At 37.8% G+C, this 19,559-nt stretch overlaps 1 long non-coding RNA gene across 1 annotated transcript; it reads left to right on the forward strand.

Moving 5' to 3' along the window:
• On the forward strand, positions 12,589 to 12,948 carry LOC110264723. The gene is made up of 2 exons (XR_002350896.1): positions 12,589 to 12,723; positions 12,808 to 12,948. It is a non-coding gene; the product is annotated as an uncharacterized LOC110264723 (long non-coding RNA).

Genomic DNA, 19,559 nt, shown 5'->3' on the forward strand with positions numbered 1-19,559 from the left:
TACTCTATTCATGATAAAAAAAACAATGATTCTAATCATGATATGATATGATAAAATCATATAATTTTAACAAAACAAATCTATGAAGTATAACTAACATAAATAATAAAAAATTACCTTAATAATAACTAATTTACATATTTATTTTTTTTAATAAAGCCTATATATAGAGTTTTTTATGGTACATGAGCCTAGATTTGAGAGTCAAGTTATTTTCTTTAAATTTATTATTCTTCTTTTACTACTTCATAGAATGTATTCTTCGTTTTTCATCGAAGTTGATCCTTTTAAGATACAATTTATAATTTTGTATAGTATTTTTTATATACTCATTTTATTATATTATGCTTTTGATAATTTAATGATTATTCTTACTCCAACTTATTCTTTTCGTCTAATATTCCAGTGCAATTGTCTTTTGTCGCAATCGTTTACAATGCATCACATCCATGAAATACCTCATCGAGTTGTATTCACTGATTCTAGTTCTAACTACATAGATGTAAGCGTCCAAAGAAGAGGCAGTAAATTCTATTTTACCGAAGGATGGTTGGATCTACTCACATATTATGACCAACCTAATAGAATATGGGTAAAATTAGTTTTCTTGGGAGGAGCTCGATTTTTTATTGAGGAATTGTTTCCACGGAACTTTGTGGGCCAAGTTCAAGTTTCATCCCTCCATGCTTTCTACGTCTGCCCGGATATCTTCGAAGTGGAGCATATAATGAGATTGAATTCCCTCAATTTAAGTTCATATTTGCTAAATTCGTGTCAAATTCGGATATGCAATTTCAACGATTGGTAATATATTTAAATTTTCTTATTTTAAACTTTTCATTATTAAAATAATTTTATAACATTCTGATTTTTTTCAGAAATTACCGGCCTTCTTTTGCATCAATGCAATACCATTGAGGAAAATAAGGGTCAGTTTAGTTTCTCGGTGTGACAATTCTATACCTTGTCGTATTGCATGAATAGCAGATGATGAAGCTTATTTAACAAGAGGATGGTCTGAATTTGCACGAATTTTAAATGTCCAAACTTATGATGTTTCAGTTGATTGTCGTTACGAAAATTACTCTAATCTATATGTGTCTAAGGACTAGAATAGATTAAATATTATTTAAGTAATTTAGTTCTAATATTAGTATTTGATTAAATTCGTTTTACATAAATTTAAATTTAAATTATTGCCTCAACTTATATATTACGACTATTTTTATTGGATATGTTATTTTTAAATGTTTTAATAATATAAAATTTCTTTTTTCTGATATTTAAGTTTATTTTTTTCTTGGATATACGTATTTCTATCCATAATTTTATTAGTATAGTTGTATTCAGAATAATTCATACTATAATTGTCAGCCATCCTAATAATGGTTCGTTAATTATATGGTTCTTTATCTTCTGCTTTAATTAGTGGACAACAACAACAACAACAACAACAACAACAACAACAACAATAACAACAACAACAACAACAACAATATTGTATGTACACAAGATTAATTAGTTAACAAATTGAATTTTAATTATTATGTTTTATTGTTTACTCATATTTTTATTCATCAGTTATTTTATTTTTTATATTTACAGTAAATATTGAATGTAAAAAGAAAAAATAATATTAATTATTATTTATTTTATTTATTTAGAGTCATAATTAAATTTGATACAATTGTAGCAAATATCTATAATTAATAATAACATGATACTATAATTTTAAGTTGTATATTATAATAAAAAAGAACATAGCAATTTATATCTGCTTTCTATAGAGCAACAATATTATATATATTTATATATCTCTTCTTTTAGTTCTTTTCTAAAAATATTGGCACATAATTAATGTAGATAACATATATACTGAGCAAATATCTCCATTGAATTAATCATAAAGGTTAATAAAAGATAATGGCATAATTTTTATCTAATTGTAGCAAGTATCTCCATTAAAAATATTGATTAATTATTACCGTGTACAATGAGTGTGTTTGTGTCTATATATATAAGGAGTAATAGTAAATTGTAATAATTATTTATCATCTAGAAAATTCATCTGACAGGGGCGAAGCTAAAAAAGTTTTTGGGAGGGGCCAACATAAAAATATAAGTTTAGAAAAAAGAAAAATTAAAAATTAAAGGAAGGTTAAACTAAAAAATTAGAGACTTATACATACAAATTATTAATTTGGAATAATTTGGGGGGCCATTGCCCCTTCCTTATAACGTGGCTCTGCCACTGACTTCGGACATAGTTCGTTTTCTGTTTATTATTTTTCATACCTAATGACTACCGGATTTTTTATTTTAATAAATAAAATAAATGTAATATTTACCGAAATAAATATTTTTATGAGAATTTACCGATTTAAATTCTCTTGCCATATTTCGTTTACAGTGTAAACGAGATGATTTTTCACGTATCTCGTTTACAATTTAGTGCAAAATTCATATTTTTTTATTCTACTTTGAGTTTGTGTGTTTTATGACGATTTCAGGTATTTTCTAGCTGAAATTGAGGAGGTTGAGCAGAAGTCCAATTCAGAGACAGAGAAAAGATTGCGGATGCTGTCAGGATCTGACCTCCATGCACTCAAAGGAGCATTTCTGGAGCTACAGAAGTCTAAATTACGCGCTCTCAATGTCTATGGAAAGCTAACATCTAGGACTTTCCAGAAATATATAATAGTTTATACTTTGCTCTGGAAATGAAAGCCCAAAACTGGCGTTCAACGCCAGCTACCTACCTTATTCATGGCGTTGTACGCCCAAAAAGGAGCAGCTGGTGTCCAATGCCCAAAAGGGAGTCCCAAGCCAGCATTCAATGCCCCTAAGGAGTCCTATCACGTGGAGACACTCAAGCTCAGCCCAAACACTCACCAAGTGGGTCCAAAAAGTGGATTTTCATACTGCAAGACTAGTTTATCTTATTTCTGTAATTCTTAGTTAGCAGATTAGTATATATAGACAAGAGTTCACCCTTGTTAAAAAACTCTTGCCCATTCAAACCTTTTACTTTTATTTTATGTACAGCATGAGTCACTAACCTCCTAAGGTTAAGGTTAGGAGTTCTGCTAATTCTTATGAATTAATAATATCCAAGGTTCTAAGAATTGGACCGGTCATCGAACTGCGCTAGTCACTGGTTTACTGGTTTATTGGTCCAACCGGTCTAACCAGTGGTTCAACCGAAAAAACCGTTTTAGAATAAAATAATAAATAAATTATAATTAAACACCCTAAAATATAATTATAGTCTAATATAAATCTTAAAAGATCAAAAGTACATCAGCAACCCTAAAAGAGAACCAATATATTATCAAACAGCAACACATTATAAAATACTAAAACAGCAATACCAGTACATTATCAAAACACTAAAACAGCAACACCAGTATATTAGCAACATCATTCAGCAAGGCAATGATGACACTCAACTAAACACTAAAAACAACAAAATTAGTACATTATATTACATATCAAAAGTTCAAAACAGAGCATTCAGTAACAAAGGATTAGCATTAGCAAGGAAGTAATGACACTAAATTAAAAAGAGCATTAGCAAGGCAGTGATGAGTGATGACACTAAATTAAACACTAAAAATAGCAAAATCAGTACATTATACAACATATCAAAAGTTCAAAATTCAGTAACCAAGCATTAGCATTAGCAAGGCAGTGATGACACTAAATTAAATAGGCAAATTATTTTTTCAATGAATAAAAAGAGCAACTAATTATGGAAGAAAAAAAGAACATGAATATATGATTACATGAAATGAAATGAGGAAACAATTGAACTGATAAGAAGAAATTGTGATAGATGAATGATTTTTGAAAGAGAAAAGAGTGGATAGCAGCAGATCAGGATGCATTGATTTGTAGTGCATAAGTTAAAATCTTAAAATATTTTTCAAATTTAAAATCAGAGATATCCATAGACTCAAGTCTGCAGGTCCCATTAATAAAAATTGAACATATATTATTTGTTGGTAAAGCTCCTTCTATGGTTGGCTCATAACTATCAGGTTCTGGAAACATTACTTCCTGCTTCAAGATTTCAGGATGCCAACAATCAACTTCTTCAGAGATATTAAACATATAGGAACCAGAAATCAAATAGTCATTAAAAAATAACATGAAAAAAAGCAAAAACATGAAAAATAGCAACTCAGAAAACAAATAGCACAAGAAAAAAATAGCAACAATCAAGAACAATAAGAATAAATACAGCAGTGAACAAACATCACCAATCAAAACCATCAAGAACAAACAGCAACAATCAGCAACAACAATAAAAACAACACTGAACAATTAAATAAAAAATACATCTGAACAACAAAAACAGTTCCATAATTACTGTAAAATAAAATAATCTAAATTGCTCATAACAGATAAGCAAGAAATTACTTAAAAAAAACCATGAACAATACAGAGATTCAGCATTTCAGATGAGGGAGAGGGAGCCCAGATCAGGGCTGAGCACTGGCGTAAGCTCAGCCAAAACAGAGGCCGAAGCGTGGTGATAACAACAGGCTGGAACAAAAACAAGGGCTTGAGGCAAGCTTGACCAAGCGACGAAGAGGGAGCACCACGGCGGAAGCACGGCGATACAGAGGCGGTGAAAGCTCAGAACAGACGCGGAAGCTCAAAACTGATGGGAAAGCGAGGCGAGCAGACGTATTTCGACGACCATGGGTGCAGTACGGACGGCGACGGCGTAGATCGCGACGGCGGCGGTAGTGCAGTGGCGATGACAACTTGAAGAAGAAAGTGGCATTGGAGGCTAGGTTTTGTTGAGAGAAGGAAGCAGATGCGGTGAGTGAGAGAGACAGAGAGGGAGTCAGGGAGGCGTCTTTTATTTATTTATTTAGAGTAAACTACCATTTCTACCCATAAAAGTTGAAAACGCTGACATATATACCCGTAGAAAAAGGAAATTACCATTTTTACCCATGAAATATAGGTTCCACACAACAAAATTATCCAAATACTAAAAAATTACCTAAAATCCCTAAATTACCCTTATCTTCACCACCACACCACTTCCTTCACCCAATCACCTTTCTAACCCTAACCCTCTTCACCCAGCCACCACCCCTCTTTTCCTTTCTAATCTCAAATCACACCACCACCACCTTCACCCACCACCACCCCTCAAGCTCTTCACTCAATGGTGGCTCCCGCTACCCCCCGCAACCGTCACCGGAATCCTCGCCCTCGTTCATGGATTTACCGGCGAATCTAGCTGGTTCCTCCGATTAGATCACCCCCTATGTCAAACTGCGCACCTCTTAACATTAGCTTCGCCCTCGTTTCAAGCACAGTTGCTCTACACAGAGCCAGCTCTTGCCAAAGGCATGGATTCAAACTGAGCTTTCATCTGGATGGATCTCCAGCACAGTGATTTGTCCAGCCATTTGTCAACCGGTGTGACAAATGCCTGGTCTGCACCTTCCAAAGCCATGGTGCAAAGCTGCAGAAGCTCGATTGCAGCCGTGCACCTAGAGTATGTAATGAAAGTCTGAATTGCAAGCGGCAGAACCACTTTCTTCACAAGATATAAGAGCTCAGAAACCTCGAGCTCAACGAAGGGAGAAGTATGGCCAAATCCAAATATTAGAAAACATGCATCCCATAAATGCTCTAGATCTTGAGATATTGATCCTTGACTAATAACAGCTTGAACCATTGCTTCTGGAGCTCCAGTAAGTTCCCTTTTTCGTGCATATTGCCTTATGAGCTCATTGAATTGGACATATCCTTCTTTGGTACTACTCCTTGCAAGGTTGAATCTTAGTAACAGAGTAGATGCTTCTATTTCGGATTTTTTGGTGTGTGAGGAGGCAAATCCACATGTTAAGGATTGCAGTAATTTTCTCCAAGAACATGTTCCCTTTTGCTTTTCTAGTAGATTCTGAGCAGTATGTGCCAATAAGGAAACCGGAATTGCAGCGGGCGCAAACCATCCACTTACCAGCACCATTCTGGTTGCCAAGCTCCTGGGGCCATCTGCATGATCGAATATTGAGAAACAAACATCGAGGAGCTGCAGAAGGAAACTGTTGTGCCTTAATGACTGTGACATGTCCTTCAAGGGAATTCTTTTTATGGTGTCTAAGAGCCTGCTTGGAGGAACCAGCTGGATTCGTCGGTAAATCGTGAACAAGGGCAAGGGTTCCGGTGACGGTTGCGGGGGTAGCGGGAGCCACCATTGAGTGAAGAGCTTGAGGGGTGGTGGTGGGTGAAGGGGGTAGTGGTGGGATTTGAGATTAGAAAGGGAAAGAGGGGTGGTAGCTGGGTGAAGAGGGTTAGGGTTAGAAAGGTGATTTGGATGAAGAAGGTGGTGTGGTGGTGAAGATCACGGTAATTTAGGGATTTTAGGTAATTTTTTAGTGTTTGGATAATTTTGTTGTGCGGAACCCATATTTCATGGGTACAAATGGTAATTTTTGGGGTGGTAGGAGGGTTAGGGTTAGAAAGGTGATTTGGATGAAGAAGGTGGTGTGGTGGTGAAGATCACGGTAATTTAGGGATTTTAGGTAATTTTTTAGTGTTTGGATAATTTTGTTGTGCGGAACCCATATTTCATGGGTACAAATGGTAATTTTTTTTCTATGGGTAGATATGTTAGCGTTTTCAACTTTCGTGGGTAGAAATGGTAGTTTACTCATTTATTTATTTTTTTTGTTGAAAAGTGAAAACTGGCCGGGTCTCGGTTCGGTCTGACCGGCTGGTTCTCGGCCGGTTCAGCGGTTCATTGACGGTTTTTAAATTAGCGATTTTAAGATACTAACCGAACCGTAATTATTTATGGTTCACGGTTAGACTGGTCAGATCGGCCGGTCCAGTCCAGTTTTCAGAACCTTGATAATATCACTATTCTGCTTCAGCCTATGCTTGATTATATTCTAAGATGTATCTTCGTTCTTCAACCTTATGAATCGGATGACCTGTGACAATCATCCTCATTCTACATGGGTTCTTGTGAGTCCTTGACGGGATAGTACTGAACCACAAGCTTGATTATACATATCTTAGACGGCTAATCCACGGCTTCGTTGGGGATTTCTCGAGACATCAGTTCAGCTGAGGTGCAGGGTGATTAGGGCCTTTGTGGTATAGGCTAGAATCCAAAGAAGCAACATTCTCTAATTCGGAAGACCCGACCTTGTCTGTGGCACTTTGAGTAGGATCACCAAGGGAATGGACTACTAGAGCTTCACCCCCGTTCAGATTGGATGACCGCTGACCCGGCATTTGATCTAAAGCAGAGGAGTTTAATGACCGCTGACCCGGCGTTAATCATATACAGCCTGCCATGGAATGAATCAATCAGAACTTGGAGTAGATGGTGAGAAAAGTTGATCCAAAAGAAAGAAGCATCTCTGAAGCCTCAACCGTTCTCATACCATAGATTTCACACCTATCTAGTAACGTTTTATTTATTTATCCATTTTATGCATTTTCTTGTGACAACTATCTTTTCTATCAGCCTGACTAAGATCTGCAAGGTATCCACTACTTGCTCAAACCAACAATCTCCATGGAATCGACCCTCACTCACCTGAGGTATTACTTGGATGATCCGGTATATTTGCTGGTCTATCTGTGTGAAACGTGCAGAGCCAGTTTTGTGCACCACTAGTCGACCTTCTCTGACCAATTTTTCTATGACATTCTTTAAGTCATAACAATCCTTAGTTGAATTCCCATAGAGTTTGTGGTACTCACAGTATTCTGTCAGACTTTCTGATTTTTTGTGCTTAATCAGACGAGGAGGTGGAAGCTTCTCTATATGGCATATCTCTCTGTAAACATCTACAAGAGAGATCCAGAGGAGAGTATAGTTGTGATACCTTTGAGGTTTCTCCAGTTTATATTCTTCCTCCTTCTTAGCTTCTTTCTCTTTTTCCCGAGGTGGATAGGGGAGGCTGGGTCTCGGGAGTAGCTCTCTTAGTCGGTAATTCTCCTCCATGTTGATGTATTTTTCTGCCCGCTATTGTACTTTGTACAAGGAGGCCGGGTGTTGCTTGGATATGAATTGAGAGAATGACCCTTCTTTAAGGCCATTAACTAATCTCATTATTACTGCTTCAGTGGGTGGGTTTTGTATTTCCAAGCATGCTTTATTGAATCTTTCCATATAATTTCGAAGCGTCTTACCAACTTCTTGTTTAACTCCTAATAGGCTTGGGCGTGCTTTACCTTATCCTTCTGATTGGAGAATCTAGTAAGAAACTTTCTTGCCAGATCGTCAAAACAAGTTACCGATCTGGGCGGTAAGTTATCAAACCACTTCATTGCAGCTTTGGTCAAAGTTGTCGGGAATGCCTTACAACGAGTAGCGTCAGAGGCGTCATTTAGGTACATCCGACTCTTGAAGTTGCTGAGATGGTGTCTCGGGTCGGTCTTTCCATCGTAGAGATCCATGTCGAGGGTTTTGAAATTCCTTGAAACTTTGACCCGCATGATTTCTTCTACAAACAGATCTTCTCCTCCTAGTGGGATTTCTTCCTGATTTGTCTGGTTACTTCGTCTTCGGAGATCAGCTTCCAATCTTAAGAGTTTTTTTTCCAGTTCCTTCGTCATCGTACTTCCCTTCGCAGTTCCCGTTCTGCTTTTCGTTGACACTCAGCTTCTTGCTCAAGCTGTTTTAGTCATCCACGGTGACCATGGACTAGACCTAGTATCTCTGTTGGATGGGGAGGTTCTTCATCTACTGGTGGGTGCACCTCTGATTGAATCCGTCTTGGCTGAGGATTTCCCGATGTCCCTTCTCCATGGAAAACGTGTGTTCTTTCCCGTGGTGGAAGTATTGCAAGTGTAAGATCGTCACAGTGAGGCTCTGGTTCTGATTCAGATGCCGTGTGACCGTCTTCGTAGTAATCGTCCGCCATTGTCAAGGGTTGAATTTTAGGTCCCCGGTAACAGTGCCAATGTTTTGAGGGTTATCTAAAACGTTGATTTGGGCCTGGACGTGAGGTCTAGATTCCTTGTGAGGTAGCGTCCGACTTGTTCTCGTGCCAAGGTGCCGTTGTCCGAGTTTCTCGTGAGGAGGTGGGGGGTGATACCTGCAAGTAGGGGTGTTCGCCTGGAATATGACAGAGAATATGTCCCAAAAATGTATTTCGACGAGGCGAGCTAATTAAGCTTATATAGCGGAGGTGGCTTAGCCGGTTCAACCAGCGATAACAATTGCAGTTAGGGGAGGTAGGCCAGTTCTTCTATCCGCTCCATTTATTTATCTCTCCGGTTGTTGGGATTCATTTCAAGGCAAGGCAGCTGCTGCTCGGCAGCGCCGACATGGGAAAAGAAAGATGCACAAAAGAAAGGATTGAAGAGCTTAGTGTGAAACTAAGTGCTTTCGAGCTGTCGAGTGAGGATTGGCTGAACGTACTTTGTCTCCTAGTAGATTAGTAGTCTGACAGATTATCATCGGTGTCGAGCCACGTTTTGATACCCGCAAAAAACAGGGGTCGGTTCGTCGTCATAAACAAGATAACACACCACTATATATAATATATAAAAAGAAAGAATTTCAAATAATAAGAAAAGAAAAAGTCGGTGTGGTTTGGTTCGGTTTTTGAGGGAAAAGCCATCCGATCCGATCGTTTAATTAAACTGCGGTTCAGTTTGGTTCAATTTTTTTGTCAAGGCCATCCAAACCAAACCAAACCAATTAAAATCGGTTTGGTTTGGTTCGGTTTGTTCAGTTTTTTTAATCAAATAAAAAAAAATTCTATCATACTATTATGCAAAGTCATAACATTGAAATTGACAAACCGAAATATACAATAGCTAACAAAGTCTTGATATAATGAAATTTAACTATAACAGAATTCAAATACGATAATTAAAGAAGTTTAATAGTTCAACAGTCAACACAACTGAAAATAAAAATAAATTGTCATTAAACTGATAGCAAAGTTATGGTGTCTTCTCCAACAAAATAGCTAAACTTCTTAATACAAACCAACCTGAAATAAAAAAAAAACAGTTACATAATAAGAACAACAACAACAACAACAATAATATAAGGAGAACAATTCCTACCATAACAAGATGTACTCAATCAGACTCAATACCAGAATCTTCTTCATTGGGATCATGTGTAGGTGCAACTTCTACAAAAATATATAAAACAAAAAACAATCATAACAAATAATATATATTAATAAAAACTAGATTAAAATAAAGAAAATTATAAGTAGAAACTTAAGCATACCTAATTCCAACTTCTCCAATTCCTCGATGAGTTCCTCAAGGACAAGTTTTGGAGAGTTTCGGAGCCAATTTTGTATACAAATTAACGCTTCAGCTGTCATCGGAGTTAGAGAACTCCTATAATTATTCAACTCCCTTTCTCTAGTACTAAATGCCAATTCTGAAGCAACTATGGAAACTGGCATGGCTAAGACGTCTCTTGCAATCTGCCCAAGAATTGGATATTTAGTGGAATTCACTTTCCACCAATTTAGAATGTCGAATTGCACACCACTCTTCTCTAATGCCTCCATAAGATATAACTCCACCTCATTCTTGTTAACACTCTCATTGAATTGCATTTCCTTTTCAAATTCCATAGCAAAAGAAGTTTCATGTGCCTCAAGCTCTTGTGTGCTAATTTCAGGAAGATCTTGCCGAGTAGATCTTTGATAGTTACCATCAAACAGCCTATAGCTATCAAACACCTTGAAAAGCGTCTCCTTCACTTTTGAAGTTAAGAATTCAGCATCTTCTTTTTCATACAACTTTTCAAAACTCCACTTAATCAATTGAAGCTTATACCTAGGATCAAGAACAACTGCAATGAAAATCATCATGTTTGTGTTCTTTATATTTCCCCATTACTTATCATACTTGGACTTCATTTTCTCAGCCATGCCTGAAAGTACCGTATCTAAGCTTCCCATACAATGCTTAAGTGTAGACAATATTTTACAAAAGTCATTAAAGTGTTGAGAAGATGTCACAAACGTTGAACCAGAAACCTTGTTAGTAACCTTATAAAATATTTTTAAAAACTTGACAAAATGCCTTGCATTCTCCAAATCCTCAGACCTAGGAATCCCACCAGCCATCATAGCATATTCAGAATCTCTCTCCCCCAATCGTTTAAATGCCTTTTGAAACTTCAAAGCACTTTCAAGCATTAAAAAGGTAGAGTTCCACCTGGTAGGAACATCTAAATGGACAATGCCTTTTTCCAGAATTTTAGCTTCCTTAATCATAGTTTTAAACCTCTGAGTACGACCTGGTGATGCACGCACATGCTGAACTACATTTCTAATCTTTAAAATTGACTCATGCATTTCTCTCAACCCATCATTCACAACAAGATTTAAAATATGAGCACAACATCTAACATGTAAAAACTCCCCCCTTAATGGATGTGAGTTTCAATCCTCCATTCTATTTTTCAAGTAAGAAAGTGCAACATCATTTGAACTAGCATTATCAACAGTGATAAAAAAAACCCAGGATATCCCCCAGCTCAACAAACATCTCTCAATCTTCCTACCAATTATTTCCCCATTGTGATTCTTGATAGCACAAAAATTCAAGATTCTTTTTTGCATTTTCCAATTAGCATCAATATAATGAGCAGTAAGGAAAAGATAGTTCAAGTTTTGCACAGATGACCAACAATCAGTTGTCAAACAAACATTTTAATTTGGTTGAGAGAAAACAGACTTCAACTTAATTTTTCATTCAAATAAAGCTTCCAACAATCCCTAGCAACTGTGAGCCTTCCAGGAATTGGAAACTTGGGTTGCAAACAACTCGTATAATAATGAAAATCCTCCCCCTCAACTTGCAAAAAAGACAATTCATCCACAATAATCATTCTAGCAAGCGTTTGTCTACAATGATCAACATCAAATGACATGGTAGAAAGTAAACTACCTATCCCTTTCCTATCATCTTTTATCACATCTTGAAAACAAAGAATCTTTTGGGTAGGATCTAATGCTTCCTTTGGAAATTTTTTGCATTGCGACAACAAGTGATTTTTCATGTTACTAGTGCCATTTTTATGTGTATCACAAGCATAACTAGCCCCACACCAATTACATTTAGCTCTAGGATACTGTGGATTACTAGTTTCATCTTTAGTAAAGTGATCCCATGTCCAAGACCTAGGTCTACAAGGTTTTCTCTTACCTTCGTCGGCCTCAGTTTCAGCGGAGTCATCAACGGGAGCTTCTTCAACAGCCCGCCTTTTCCCTCGGCCTCTACTAGCAAGCTTCCTTGTGTTTCGATGAGGAGCTGGGACAGGAGGCAATGCAGTCGGAGATCTGATGCTTGTTGATTCATTCGGAAGAGGAACTAGCGGCAATCCAGATTCGCCCATATTCTCACTTGAACTGACATCAAACTACATAAGTAAATACAATAAATCAAGGCCAGAAACACAACAACAAATAAATTAATAACCAGTAATAAACTGCACAACAAATCAATAACCAACAATCTAACAATAATTCAATAACCAATAATACCAAATTACCAACAATAAAATGAACCATTAAACACCAACTAGCAAGGTAGAAAGCAGGAGATTTTCAATATAATGAACCATTAAACAACAATAAAATGAAGTAATGAACCATTAAACAGCAACCAGCAAGGCAGCAAGCAGGACATTTCCATTTTCCAATATAATGAACCATTAAACAACAATAAAATGAACCATTAAACAGCAACGTAGCAAGCAGCCAAGCAGGACATTTCCAATATATTGAACCATTAAACAACAATAAAATGAACCACTAAACAGCAACCACCAAGGCAACAAGCAGGACATTTCTAATATATTGAACCATTAAACAACAATAAAATGAACCATTAAACAGCAAGCCACTGAGCCAGCAACAGCAAGTAGCAACAAATCAACAATGCATTTGTCTGTAAGTATTAACGTGGAAAAAAGGCTATAAATCAACAAAACTTTGCAACAAATCAACAAATTAACAAATCAACAGCAAGTGCCAAGTAGCAACAAATCAACAATGCATTTGTCTGTAAGTATTAACGTGGAAAAAAGGCTATAAATCAACAAAACTTTGCAACAAATCAACAAATTAACAAATCAACAGCAAGTGCCAAGTAGCAACAAATCAACACTAATGAACAGAATTACCAGTAAACAGCAAATGGTAAACATTACCTGAATCAGTGGCTCGGGATCCATATTGACCTGGGAGGAAGGCTGAGTGGGAGACTGAGAGGTGCTGCCGTTATGGGATGAACTGATGGGTTAGGGTGGTGGCATCTCAACGGCGACGGCGTGGTGCTGTGCTGCCATGTCGAGTCAGTCGGTGGTGGTGTGTTGCTGGCCTTCTGGGTCAGTGGGTAGCGTGCTGGCCTGATGTGCGACGGCTTCGTGTTGGACTGTTGGGATCTCTGCTCTGTCCGCGTCTCCGCGAAGAGGAAGGCTTCGTATTGGCCTGATGTGCGACGGGCCGAAGGCTTCACAGGTGTGGCTGGGTGCGCAGGTATGGAGATTTGGAGAAGAGATAGCGATGAGCACTGAGGTAGGTTAGGGATTGGGGATTTGGGGGTTAGGGTCAGACGCTCACACTCGCGCAATTTCATTTGGGGGGTGGGGGTCTGCGGGGGTAGGGTTAGTAATGTTTAGGGTTTTTTTCTAACCAGTTAGGTTTGGTTCAGTTAGGGTTTTCAAAGTCAAAATCAAAAACCAAACCGAACCGCACAAAAAACATCAAAACAAGTTTTATTTTGTTTTTTTGGTTTTCGGTTAATTCGGTTTTTGGTTTTTTCGGTTCGGTTCGTCAGTTTAGTTTGTTCCGGATCGGTTTTGAACACCCCTACCTACAAGAGACTCCGATACTTAAGTTAGCAAGGACTTTAGGTGGGAGCTCTCGATCAACGGGGAGATTTCAGGGAGGAACCAAGTGAGAGAACAAAAGATGAGAAGATACCACATCCAACTCAAAACCTTAAGGCACTAAGTTAATAGACCTCTCATCTTATAAACTCCTCAAAAAATTGTAGCATAGATGAAAGAAAATGAATTGTACCCGACAACTTATTATCCTTGGGGTGGTTGAGTTTTAATCTAATTAGCCTGGTTATTTTTGAAAAAGACTTAGGCAACACACCCGTGAGATTGTTGTCAGAGAGATAAAAAGTTTGCAATACAGAAAAAGAATCAAAGATATCCGGCAAGGAGCCAATGAGGTTTGTAGTCTCGAGTATGATGACGGTAAGGCGTGAGTTGCTATTCAAGTTGGTGGGAAAGGTCCAGGGTGAGAGGTTGGTATTGTAACTCAATTCAAGGAGCTCCAACTTTTCTAAACCCTAAAAGCAATCGTGAGGAATGGAGGTGAATTTGTTCTGGGATAAGTACATAGATTGGAAGTAGGAGAGGCTCGAAAAGGAAGGCAAAGGGTCACTGAGAAAGTTGTTTCCAAGATCGAGAAAGCATAAATTGACGAGAGATTTGTTAATATTTAAAGGGATTGTTCTGTTGAGCTGCCTTGAATTGAGCTCGATCTTTTCTAAATATCGAGATTTAGTGGCTGGAAAGTAACAGCATACCACACCAACCCATTTGCACATAATAGTATTATTGTCGAACCAATTAGAGGGAAGATTGTGTATGGCTTTTCTAAACTTCAACAAGTACACAGCTAATTTATGACTAATCTCATTATCATTATTATTAGATAATACACGCGTACACATGATAAAAAAAAGAATGATGCAATCATTTTGAGATGAGCCATCTATGCAATAGTTTTGATATGAACTCCCTGTGCTTTTTTTGTTCTCTCGCATCACGAAAGAAGAAGAATGTTGCTCTCCTTTTATTTTTGTTTAGCTTTCCATAATAGAAAAAACATGCCTTTCAATGTTAATAGTTTGTTTTGCTTAAAGTAAACTATCAAAAAAATTCTTGGCCTTTCAATTATCTGACATTGACAAACATGAATTCTCAGTAAAATTATAGAGCTTGTACTTAGAGTGAGGAGTTTATAAGATGAGAGATCCATTAACTTAGTACCTTAAGGTTTTGAGTTGGATGTAGTGTCTTCTCATCTTATGTTCTCTCACTTGGTTCCTCCCCGAAGTCTTCCCGTTGGTCGAGAGCTCCCTACGGTGGCCCAACAAGTGGTATCAGAGCCGATGATTAATCAGTCTGGTTAAGGAGCATGTTGGTCCACCGTTGGGAACTCTTGACCACCAGGGAGACTTCGGGAAGGAATCAAGCAAGAGAACATAAGATGAGATGACACCACCATCGGCTCTGATACCACTCGTTGGACCACAATGGGGAGTTTTCGATCAACGGGGAGATTTCGGAGAGGAACCAAGTGAGAGAATATGAGATGAGAAGACACCACATCCAACTCAAAACCTTAAGGCACTAAGTTAATAGACCTCTCATCTTATAAGCTCCTCAAACAATTGTGGCATATATGAAAGAAATTGAATTGTACCCGACAACTTATTATCCTTGGAGTGATTGAGTTTCAATTTAATTAGCCTGGTTAGTTTTGAAAAAGACTTTGGCAACACTCGCGTGAGATTGTTTTTAGAGAGATAAAAAGTTTGCAATACAGAAAAAGAATCAAAGATATCCGACAAGGAGTCTATGAGGTTTGTAGTCTCGAGTATGATGACGGTTAGGCGTGAGTTGGTATTCAAGTTGGTGGGAAAGGTCTAGGGTATTGTAACTCAAGTCAAGGAGCTCCAAATTTTCTAAACCCCGGAAGCAATCGTGAGGAATGGAGGTGAAGTTGTTCTGGGACAAGTACAGAGATTGGAGGTAGGAGAGGCCCGAAAAGGAAGGCAAAGGGCCACTAAGAAAGTTGTTTCCAAGATTGAGAAAGCGTAAATTGACGAGAGATTTGTAAATATTTAAAGGGATTGTTCCATTGAGCCGCCTTGAATTGAGCTCGATCTTTTCTAAATATCGAGAATTAGTGGCTGGAAAGTAACAGCATACCACACCAACCCGTTTGCACATAATAGTATTATTGTCGAACCAATTAGAGGGAAGATTGTGTATGGCTTTTCTAAACTTCAACAAGTACACAGCTTCTTTATGACTAATATCATTATCATTATTATTAGATAATACACGCGCACACATGATAAAAAAAAAGAATCACGCAATCATTTTGAGATGAGCCATCTATGCAATAGTTTTGGTATGAACTCTCTGTGCTTTTTTTGTTCTCTCGCATCATGAAAGAAGAAGAATGTTGCTCTCCTTTTATTTTTGTTTAGCTTTCCATAATAGAAAAAAACATGCCTTTCAATGTTGATAGTTTGTTTTGCTTAAAGTAAACTATCATACAAATTCTTATCCTTTCAATTATCTGACATTGACAAGCATGCATTTTCAGTAAAATTATAGAGCTAGTACTTAGAGTGAGGAGTTTATAAGATGAGAGTCCCATTAACTTAGTACCTTAAGGTTTTGAGTTGGATGTGGTGTCTTCTCATCTTATGTTCTCTCACTTGGTTCCTCCCCGAAGTCTCCCCGTTGGTCGAGAGCTCCCCACGGTGGCCCAACAAGTGGTATCAGAGCCGATGGTTGATCGGTCTAGCTTAAGGAGCTTGTTGGGCCATCGTGGGGAGCTCTCGACCACCAGAGAGACATCAAGGAGGAATCAAGCAAGATAACATAAGATGAGATGACACCACCATCGGCTCTGATACCACTTGTTGGGCCACCATGGGGAGCTCTCGATCAATGGGGAGATTTCGGGGAGGAACCAAGTGAGAGAACATAAGATGAGAAGACACCACATCCAACTCAAAACCTTAAGGCACTAAGTTAATGGACCTTTTATCTTATAAACTCCTCAAACAATTGTTGCATAGATGAAAGAAATTGAATTGTACCCGACAACTTATTATCCTTGGGGTGGTTGAGTATCAATCTAATTAGCCTGGTTAGTTTTGAAAAAGACTTAGGCAACACTCCTTTGAGATTGTTTTCAGAGAGATAAAAAGTTTTCAATACAGGAAAAGAATCAAAGATATCCAGCAAGGAGCCAATGAGGTTTGTAGTCTCGAGTATGATGACGGTAAGGCGTGAGTTGCTATTCAAGTTGTTGGAAAAGGTCCAGGGTGAGAGCTTGGTATTGTAACTCAATTCAAGGAGCTCCAAATTTTCTAAACCCCGAAAGCAATCATGAGGAATGGAGGTGAAGTTGTTGTAGGACAAGTACAGAGATTAGAGGTAGGAGAGGCCCGAAAAGGAAGGCAAAGGGCCACTGAAAAAGTTGTTTCCAACACCGAGAAAGCATAAATTGACGGGAGAATTGTTAATATTTAAAGGGATTATTCCGTTGAGCCGCCTTGAATTGAGCTCGATCTTTTCTAGATATCGAGAATTAGTGGCTGGAAAATAACAGCATACCACACCAATCCATTCACACATAATAGTATTATTGTCGAACCAATTAGAGGGAAGATTGTGTATGGCTTTTCTAAACTTCAACAAGTACACAGCTTCTTTATGACTAATCTCATTATCATTATTATTAGATATTATACGCACACACTTGATAAAAAAAGAATAATGCAATCATTTTGAGATGAACCATCTGTGCAATAGTTTTGGTATGAACTCTCTATGCTTTTTTTTTCTTCTCTCGCATCACGAAAGAAGAAGAATGTTGCTCACCTTTTATTTTTTTAGCTTTGCGTAATAAAAAAAACATGCCTTTCAATGTTGATAGTTTGTTTTGCTTAAAGTAAACTATCATACAAATTCTTGTCCTTTCAATTATCTAACATTGACAAGCATGAATTATCAGTAAAATTATAGAGCTAGTACTTAGAGTGAGGAGTTTATAAGATTAGGGGTCCATTAACTTAGTACCTTAAGGTTTTGAGTTGGATGTGGTGTTTTCTCATCTTATGTTCTCTCACATGGTTCCTCCCCGAAGACTCCCTTTGGTCGAGAGCTCCCCACGGTTGCCCAAGAAGTGGTATCAGAGCCGATGGTTAATCGGTCTGGTTTAAGGAACTTGTTGGGCCACTGTTGGAAACTCTCGACCAACAGGGAGACTTCAGGAAGGAATCAAGCGAGAGAACATAAGATGAGATGACACCACATCCAACTCAAAACCTTAAGGCACTAAGTTAATGGACCTTTCATCTTATAAACTCCTCAAACAATTGTGGCATAGATGAAAGAAATTGAATTGTACCCGACAACTTATTATCCTTGTGGTGGTTGAGTTTCAATCTAATTAGCATGGTTAGTTTTAAAAAAGACTTAGGCAACACTCCAGTGAGATTGTTTTCAGAGAGATAAAAAGTTTGCAATACAGGAAAAGAATCAAAGATCGGCAAGGAGCCTATGAGGTTTGTAGTCTCGAGTATGATGACGGTAAGGCGTGAGTTAGTATTCAAGTTGGTGGAAAAGGTCCATGGTATTGTAACTCAAGTCAAGGAGCTCCAAATTTTCTAAACCTCGAAAGCAATCGTGAGGAATAGAGGTGAAGTTGTTATGGGAAAAGTATAGAGATTGGAGGTAGGAGAGGCCTAAAAAGGAAGGCAAAGGGCCACTGAAAAAGTTGTTTCCAAGATCGAGAAAGCGTAAATTGACGAGAGATTTGTTAATATTTAAAGGGATTGTTCCGTTGAGCCGTCTTGAATTGAGCTCGAACTTTTCTAGATATCGAAAATTAGTGGCTGGAAAGTAACAGCATACCACACTGACCCATTCGCACATAATAGTATTATTGTCGAACCAATTAGAGGGAAGATTATGTATGGCTTTTATAAACTCCAACAAATACACAGCTTCTTTATGACTATTCTCATTATCATTATTATTAGATACTACACGCGCACACATGAAAAAAAAAAGAATGATGCAATCATTTTGAGACGAGGCATCTATGCAATAGTTTTGGTATGAACTCTTTGTGCTTTTTTTGTTCTCTCGCATCATGAAAGAAGAAGAATGTTGCTCTCCTTTTATTTTTGTTTAGCTTTCCATAATAGAAAAAATATGCCTTTCAATGTTGATAGTTTGTTTTGCTTAAAGTAAATTATCATACAAATTCTTGTCCTTTCAATTATCTGACATTGACAAGTATGAATTCTCAGTAAAATTATAGAGCTAGTACTTAGAGTGAGGAGTTTATAAGATGAGAGGTCCATTAACTTAGTACTTTAAGGTTTTGAGTTGGATGTGGTGTCTTCTCATCTTATGTTCTCTCACTTGGTTCCTCCCTGAAGTCTCCCCATTGGTCGAGAGCTTCCCACGGTGGCCAAACAAGTGGTATCAGAGCTGATGGTTAATCGGTCTGGTTTAAGGAGCTTGTTAGGCCACCGTTGGGAGCTCTCGACCACCAGGGAGACTTCAGCGAGGAATCAAGCAAGATAACATAAGATGAGATGACACCAACATCGTCTCTGATACCACTTGTTGGGCCACCATGGGGAGCTCTCGATCAACAGAGAGATTTCGGGGAGGAACCAAGTGAGAGAATATGAGATGAGAAGACACCACATCCAACTCAAAACCTTAAGGCACTAACTTAATC

This window comes from Arachis ipaensis, chromosome B07, assembly GCF_000816755.2.
Source record: "Arachis ipaensis cultivar K30076 chromosome B07, Araip1.1, whole genome shotgun sequence".
Taxonomy (NCBI): Eukaryota; Viridiplantae; Streptophyta; class Magnoliopsida; order Fabales; family Fabaceae; genus Arachis; species Arachis ipaensis.